At 37.8% G+C, this 6,682-nt stretch overlaps 1 pseudogene; it reads right to left on the minus strand.

Moving 5' to 3' along the window:
* Window positions 1-1,869: 1,869 nt before the first annotated feature.
* LOC105308178 lies at window positions 1,870-2,632 on the minus strand (annotated as a pseudogene).
* Window positions 2,633-6,682: the final 4,050 nt, after the last annotated feature.

Here is a 6,682-nt window from a genome sequence, read left to right on the forward strand (position 1 = left end):
TCCTTCCTTCCTTCCTTCCTTCCTTCCTTCCTTCCTTCCTTCCTTCCTTCCTTCCTTCCTTCCTTCTTTCCTTTTTTTGGTAGTGGAAAGGAGTTGGAGGGAAGAGTCTTTCAAGCAGAGGGAATGGCATAGTCAAAGGCTAGAGGTGACAGAGAGCTTTGTGTGGTTCAAGGATTTATAGGTAATTTAGTGAACTTTCAGGATTCCAAATGGCTGGGTCAGATGGGACTGGCAAATCAGGAAATCAAGAGCCTGATCTAGGAGTTGGGGAATCTATGTTTAATAGCAGGGAGATCCATTTTAACTGGAGAAGTAATATGGTCAATTTTGTATTTTAGAGCAATTACTCTAGTAGTAATATGGAGAACCAATTAGAACTGGGCAAGATTGGAGGCAGGAGGTGGTCAGTAGTCATCCATCAAATACTTCTGGTCCTCTTTCCTGGCATATTGTAGGTTTCTTTTTTCTATTGAAGTTAGATGTGGCCAAGGGACTTGCTTTGGGAAATAAAAGTCACGTCACTTCTGAGTGGAAGTTTTAAGTGCCGTATTGCCATTTGTCACGCTTATTCTTTCCTTCTGTCCCAGTAACTAGCAATGTTGAAGATAATGGTCGTTCTGTCAGTCTGCATACTGGAGTGAGAATGACATGGATGAGCCACCTGGATGGATGGCAATGGCCATATATTGCCACAGGAGATAAGCCTATGCTATTTAAATCACTGAAAGTTTGCTATTGTTATTGCAGTATAAACTACTCTATCCTGACTGATACACTAGTGATGAGGCAGTTACAATAAAAGTGTGTAAAATTCAGTACCCAAGTAAGTTAGAGGCAATGGGGATAAAGAAGAGAGACAGATGTGAGAACTGTTAAGAAGATAAATCTACATGATGCGGTGATTGGAACGCCAAAGAAGTAGGTTCAGGTGGAGATGAAGATTAGAGAAGCACCATGAGATAAGGATCATTCTTCCTTTATGATTTTTAAATTTTTTATTTTTCAAATACAGTTGACATTCAATATTATTTTACATTAGTTTCAGGTGTACAGTATAGTGGTTGGACATTTATATAATTTATGAAATGATCCCCCCAATTAGCCTAGAACCCATCTGGCAACATAGATAGTTATTATAACATTATTGACTATATTCCCTATGCTGTATTTTACATCCCTATTACTATTTTGTAACTACTAATTTGTACTTCTTAATCTCTTCTCCTTTTTCAATAAGCCCCCCAACCCCACTCCCACATGGCAATCATCAGTTTATTCTCTGTAACTATGAATCTGTTTCTGTTTTGTTTGTTTATTTTTTAATTTCACGTATAAGTGAAATATGGCACTTGTCTTTCTCTCTCTGACTTATTTCCCTCTAGTTCCATTCATGTTGTCACAAGATAAACACCATTATTGAGCTTCTTGTCCAGTAGGTCTCAAGGCCAAGATTCTCTGCTCTCCTCCCATGAAGCAGGCATTGGCATGAAGATGATGTAGGCTATTTGAGGGAAGTGGATAATGAAAAGAGGAAAGAGAAGACAATGATTCAGTTCTAAGCAGATTTCCTTTCTATTCTCCATTAATTCTCTGTTCCATACATATGAGGATACAAGAAAGTAATATGTAGATAAATGTTGAAAAAAAATTAGAAGTTCATAGGGGTTGGGTCTTGTACTGCTCCTTCTTTTCCTCTTTTCTAGGCCCTTCCTCTGTTTATACTGCACTCTAGCATTTTGTCACTTATAACCTAATTTCATTTTTGTGCTTAGCCATTAGAGGTTGGTCAGAATCCCACATCCCATTGGAAGATGGATTCAGGTCAGTTGTTATCTACTGTGTTGCAGCAGAAGAACAGACCCATGACTCTTAATGGTCACCATATATATATAAGAGGGTGACCACAATGAGGCAAGAGAAGCAGGTATCAAAAGTCTTTTTCCATTCTATGGCAGAGTTAATCCTCAGCACTGCCAGGCAATGGCACTATAAGAGATACGAATGAAGGTGAATGGCATGACCAGGAAGATGACACTGAACACAACTAACTGGATCTCATTAAAGATGATGTCTCCATAAGAGAGAGAAATTAAAGAAGGGACTTCATATACAAAGTTATCTGCCAGTAGGGGCAGAAGGGCAGGCAGAAAGTGGATAATGTTTGGAATTTTGATTGGATCAGACCCATTACCAAGGCCACAGCCAACAACTGCTAGCACAGGCAAGAGTGGATGATAGTGGCATAGTGGAGGGGCTAGCAGACAGCCATAAAGCAGTCAAAGGACATCACTGTCAGGAGGATGTGCTCAGTGGACCCCAGGAAGAGGAAAGTGAAGATTTAAACAGAGCAGCCCAGGAAGCTGATGGTCTTCTTTGGGCCCCAGAGGTTGACCAGTATCTGGGGGACACAACTTGTGGTGAAGCAGAAGTCCAAGAAGGAGAGATTGGAGAGGAAAAAGTACATTGGCGAGTGGAGCCTGGGGTTTAGCACAGACAGCAGGATAATGAGTGTGTTTCCCACCAGAATCAGGAGGTAAGAAATCAAGACAACCACAAAGAGGATTCTTTCCAGTCTTGAATGTGCAGAGAAGCCCAGAAAGAGGAAGCCTCCTGGGGAACTTTGGTTCACCATGGCCCATTCCTGTCCAGACCCAGAGGGACGAAAGCTGTCAGACCAGTGCGTTCTAACCTGTCTTATGAAAACTTGCCCTAGGTACTTGTCAGGTCATACCACGTGGATGTTTCTCTTCTTCTTCTTCTCACTCAGTCTTTCTTTCTCAGGTATATCACCACTGAGAAGCTCCTCTCTTCCCCTGTTCTTGGTCAAATATTGTCTAGGAGTGAAGAAATCATAAATGTGATGGAAAACAGATGAGTTTTCCATTGGTAACTCAGACTTATGTATTGAATAAGGGAGGTTGATGTAAAACATGGATTAATTAATTAATGAGGGGAAGCAGAGTTTGCCATCCCAAAATATGCCTTTTGGGATATTGATTATTTTAAGCTGGTTATTTTTAACAATCGAAAGACTTAAAAAACCTTTGACCTACTCACTAACAGCCGAAAAGGAATTCAGATAGAGTACCTGTTCCAGTAAGGGAGATACCATCCTAGATAACTATAGGTTAATATGAATTAGAATGTGATAGATAGGGAGGAACCTAGAAAGGCTCATTTTTCTAAGTCCTCTCTGTGTCCCATTGGTGACCCAGCTAATATTGATTTACCAGATATTTACTTTTGTATCTCCATTTGAATTGCCTTCCTGCCCTTTGAAGTTTCAAACCACAATTTCCCCATTTTCCTTAGCTCAAGATGGCATATGAGTCTTAACTGCCCATGTGTCCTCAGGTCTCATATTCATATGGCATCCCTGTATGTACATATGTATTAAATTTGGACATTTTCTCCAGTTAAAAAAGTTGCTTATTTCTGAATAGATAAAAGACCAGAAACAGACCGAACTGGACAAGGAAAGTTGTAGGTTTGTGAAAAGGAATCTTGAGAGAGAAATTTTACATGTGGCAAAGCTGAATAAGATTGGAATAAATTTAATTAAGTGAATTTAAGTATCAAAAGTAAGGTGATGCAGAATTAGAGTTTGGTTCTCTTTCTCTGTTTTAAAAGGACAGTTTTCCCATACTATTGATCTACTCCTGATAAGGTATTACAAAAAGTTTTTTTTTTTTGCCTAGAAAGCAAAAATTCGATGTTTTATCAAAATAATTTTCTGTGTTTTATGTTGTCTTAATCATGTCCTTATTACTTAAGAAACTGAATCTTCTCAATAATAAAAACTAAAGTTTTGCTAAAAATTATGTAACTTTCTGTATTTGTCTTTGAATTCTTTTATTGTCACTTTGGTTAAATGGATAATTAAGTATTGTTTCATAATGATATGTGATCTTTTTAGTCTAATATCTAAACTTTTTGATATATTTGACAAACTTCTGAATTCAAATTATATTTTTTATTTTAAATAATTTTTTAAAAAGATTTTTATTAAAATATAGCTAACATGCAATATTATATTAGTTTCAGGTGTATGCTACAGTTATTCAACATTTATATACCTAAAGAAGTGATAACCATGATAAATCCAGAAACCATCTGACACTGTACAATGCTAACAATATTATTGACTATATTCCCTATGCTGTACATTACATCCCCATGAGTTATTTGTTGCATATCTGAAAATTTGAACCTCTTATTCTCCTTTACTCCCTTTCTTATATTTTTCAATTATATTTGACAATCAATATTATTATTATTTTTATTTTGTTTTTTAGATTCCACATGTAAGTGGAAATCATATGGTATTTGTCTTTCTCTGTCTGACTTATTCTATTCAGCACAATACCCTCTAGGTCCATCCATGTTGTTGTAGATGGCAAGATTTCATTCTTTTTTATGGCTTAGTAATATTTATCATATATATTTACCTCTTCTTTATACATTCATCTGTTGAACAGATACACAGGTAGCCTTCATATCTTGGCTATTGTAAATAATACTGCAATGAACATATGGATGCACATGTCCCTTCAAGGTGCTGTTTTGGATTTCTTCAGATAAATATCCAAAAGTGGAATTATTGGGTCATTCTTTCTATCTTGTTATAGTCTTTGTTTTAAAGTCCATTTTGTCTGGGATAAGTATTGCTACTCCGGATTTTTTTTCATTTCCATTTTCATGAAATATATTTTCCCATCCTTTAATTTCAATTTGTGTGTGTCTTGATCTGAAGCGAGCCTCTTGTAGGCAGTATACGTAAGGGTCTTGTTTTCTTATCCATTCAGCCACCCTATGTCTTTTGACTGGAGCATCTAATCCATTTAAATATAAATTAATTATTGCTAAATATGTAGTTATTGGCATCTTATTATTCATATTTTTACCTCCTTCCCTTTTTGTTAAAGAAGACCCTTTAACATTTCCCGTAATACTGGTTTGGTGGTAATGAACTCCTTTAGCTTTTTCTTGTCTGGGAAGCTCTTTATCTGTCCTTTGATTCTAAATGATAGCTTTGCTGGGTAGAGTAGTCTTGGTTGTAGGTCCTTACTTTTCATCACTTTGAATATTTTGTGCCAATTCCTTCTGGCCTACAAAGTTTCTGTTGAGAAATCAGCTGACAGTCTTATGTAGGTAACTAACTGCTTTTCTCTTGTTACTTTTAAGATTTTTCTCTTTGTCTTCAAGCTTTGGCATTTGAATTATGATGTGTCTTGGTGAGGGCCTCTTTGGATTCATCTTGTTTGAGACTCTCTGAGCTTCCTGGGCTTGTATGCCTATTTCCTTTGCCAGGTTAGGAACGTTTTCCAACATTATTTCTTCAAATAGGTTTTCATTTTCTTGCTTTTGCTCTTTTCTTTCTGGTATCCCCATGATGTGAATGTTGGTATGCTTGATGTTGTCCCAAAGGCCCCTTAAACTATCCTCCTTTTTTTTTTTTTTTTGGTTGTTCTGATTACGTGATTTCTGCTACTTTATCTTTCAAATCACTGTTTCAATCCTGTGCTTGACCTGATCTACTGGTGATTCTCTCTAATGTATTTTTTTTTAAAATTAATTTAGTTATTTATTTTAATTAGTTTCAAATATACAGTACATTGGTTAGACATTGATATAGTTTATAAAATGATCCCTCTAATTGCTCCTTCTCTCCTCAGGTTTTCTACCTAGCCAATATATCAATGCTAACTGCATTCCTTATGCTGTGCACCCCATCCTTGTGACCATCTATCAACTACTATTTTGTACTTCATTAATCCTTCACTCCACTCTCCCAGTCCCCCAACTCTCCCTCTAATGTATTCTTTATTTCAGTTATTGTATTCTTCATTTCTGACTGGTTCCTTTTTATCTTTTCTTTTTTAATCTCCTGTTTCATGTTTCCTATCTCTGTGTTGAAGTTCTCATTGAGATCACTGAGCAGTCTTCTTACCAGTGTTCTGAACTATGCATCTTATACATTTCTTCTCTCCATTTTGTTTGGCTATTTTTCTGATGTTTTGTTCTGTTTTTTTTTTTTTGTTTTGTTTTTTCATTTGGGACATGTTTCTTAGCCATCTTGTTTTGGCTGATTCCCTGTGTTTGCTTCTATGTATTAGGTAGAGCTGCTACATCTCCTGGTCTTAGTAGAGTGGCCTTAGGTAGTAGACGTCCTATGGGGCCCAGTATCGAAGTTTCCCTGGTCATCTTCTCCAGGTGTGTTTCTCATGTGGGTTGTGTGTGCATGCCTGTTATAGTTGAGCCTTGATTGCTGTTAGCGTGTCAATGGGCAGAACTGACCCTCAGTCTGATTGGTTGTGAGGACTGGCTGTGAGTACAGTAAAGGATCTGTTGTGCAGAGTCTGTCCTATGGAGCAGGATTTGCTTTAGCAGGGCTCTCGTGCCTTCTGAGTCTGCCCTTTGGGTGTGTCATTTGTGGAGGTGGTGAGTGGTGCTCTTGAGTGATTTGAAGCTGGCCACCAGGTGTGTTGGTTCTGGGGCCTCTTGGGAGGGGTTCTAGCTCAGGCTAAGGTCAGCCATTGCTTGTGCCCTGCCTGGGGCCACTTGTATGAGCTACAAGATGATCTGCAGATGGTTGTCACTTGTGCTGGGCTTGGAGTTGCCTGAGAGAGGCTAAGCTATAAATTGAGGCCAGCTGCCGCTGGTGCTGGGCTTGGGGCTGCTT

The sequence above is a fragment of the Pteropus vampyrus genome, unplaced genomic scaffold (genome assembly GCF_000151845.1).
Source record: "Pteropus vampyrus isolate Shadow unplaced genomic scaffold, Pvam_2.0 Scaffold553, whole genome shotgun sequence".
NCBI lineage: Eukaryota > Metazoa > Chordata > Mammalia > Chiroptera > Pteropodidae > Pteropus > Pteropus vampyrus.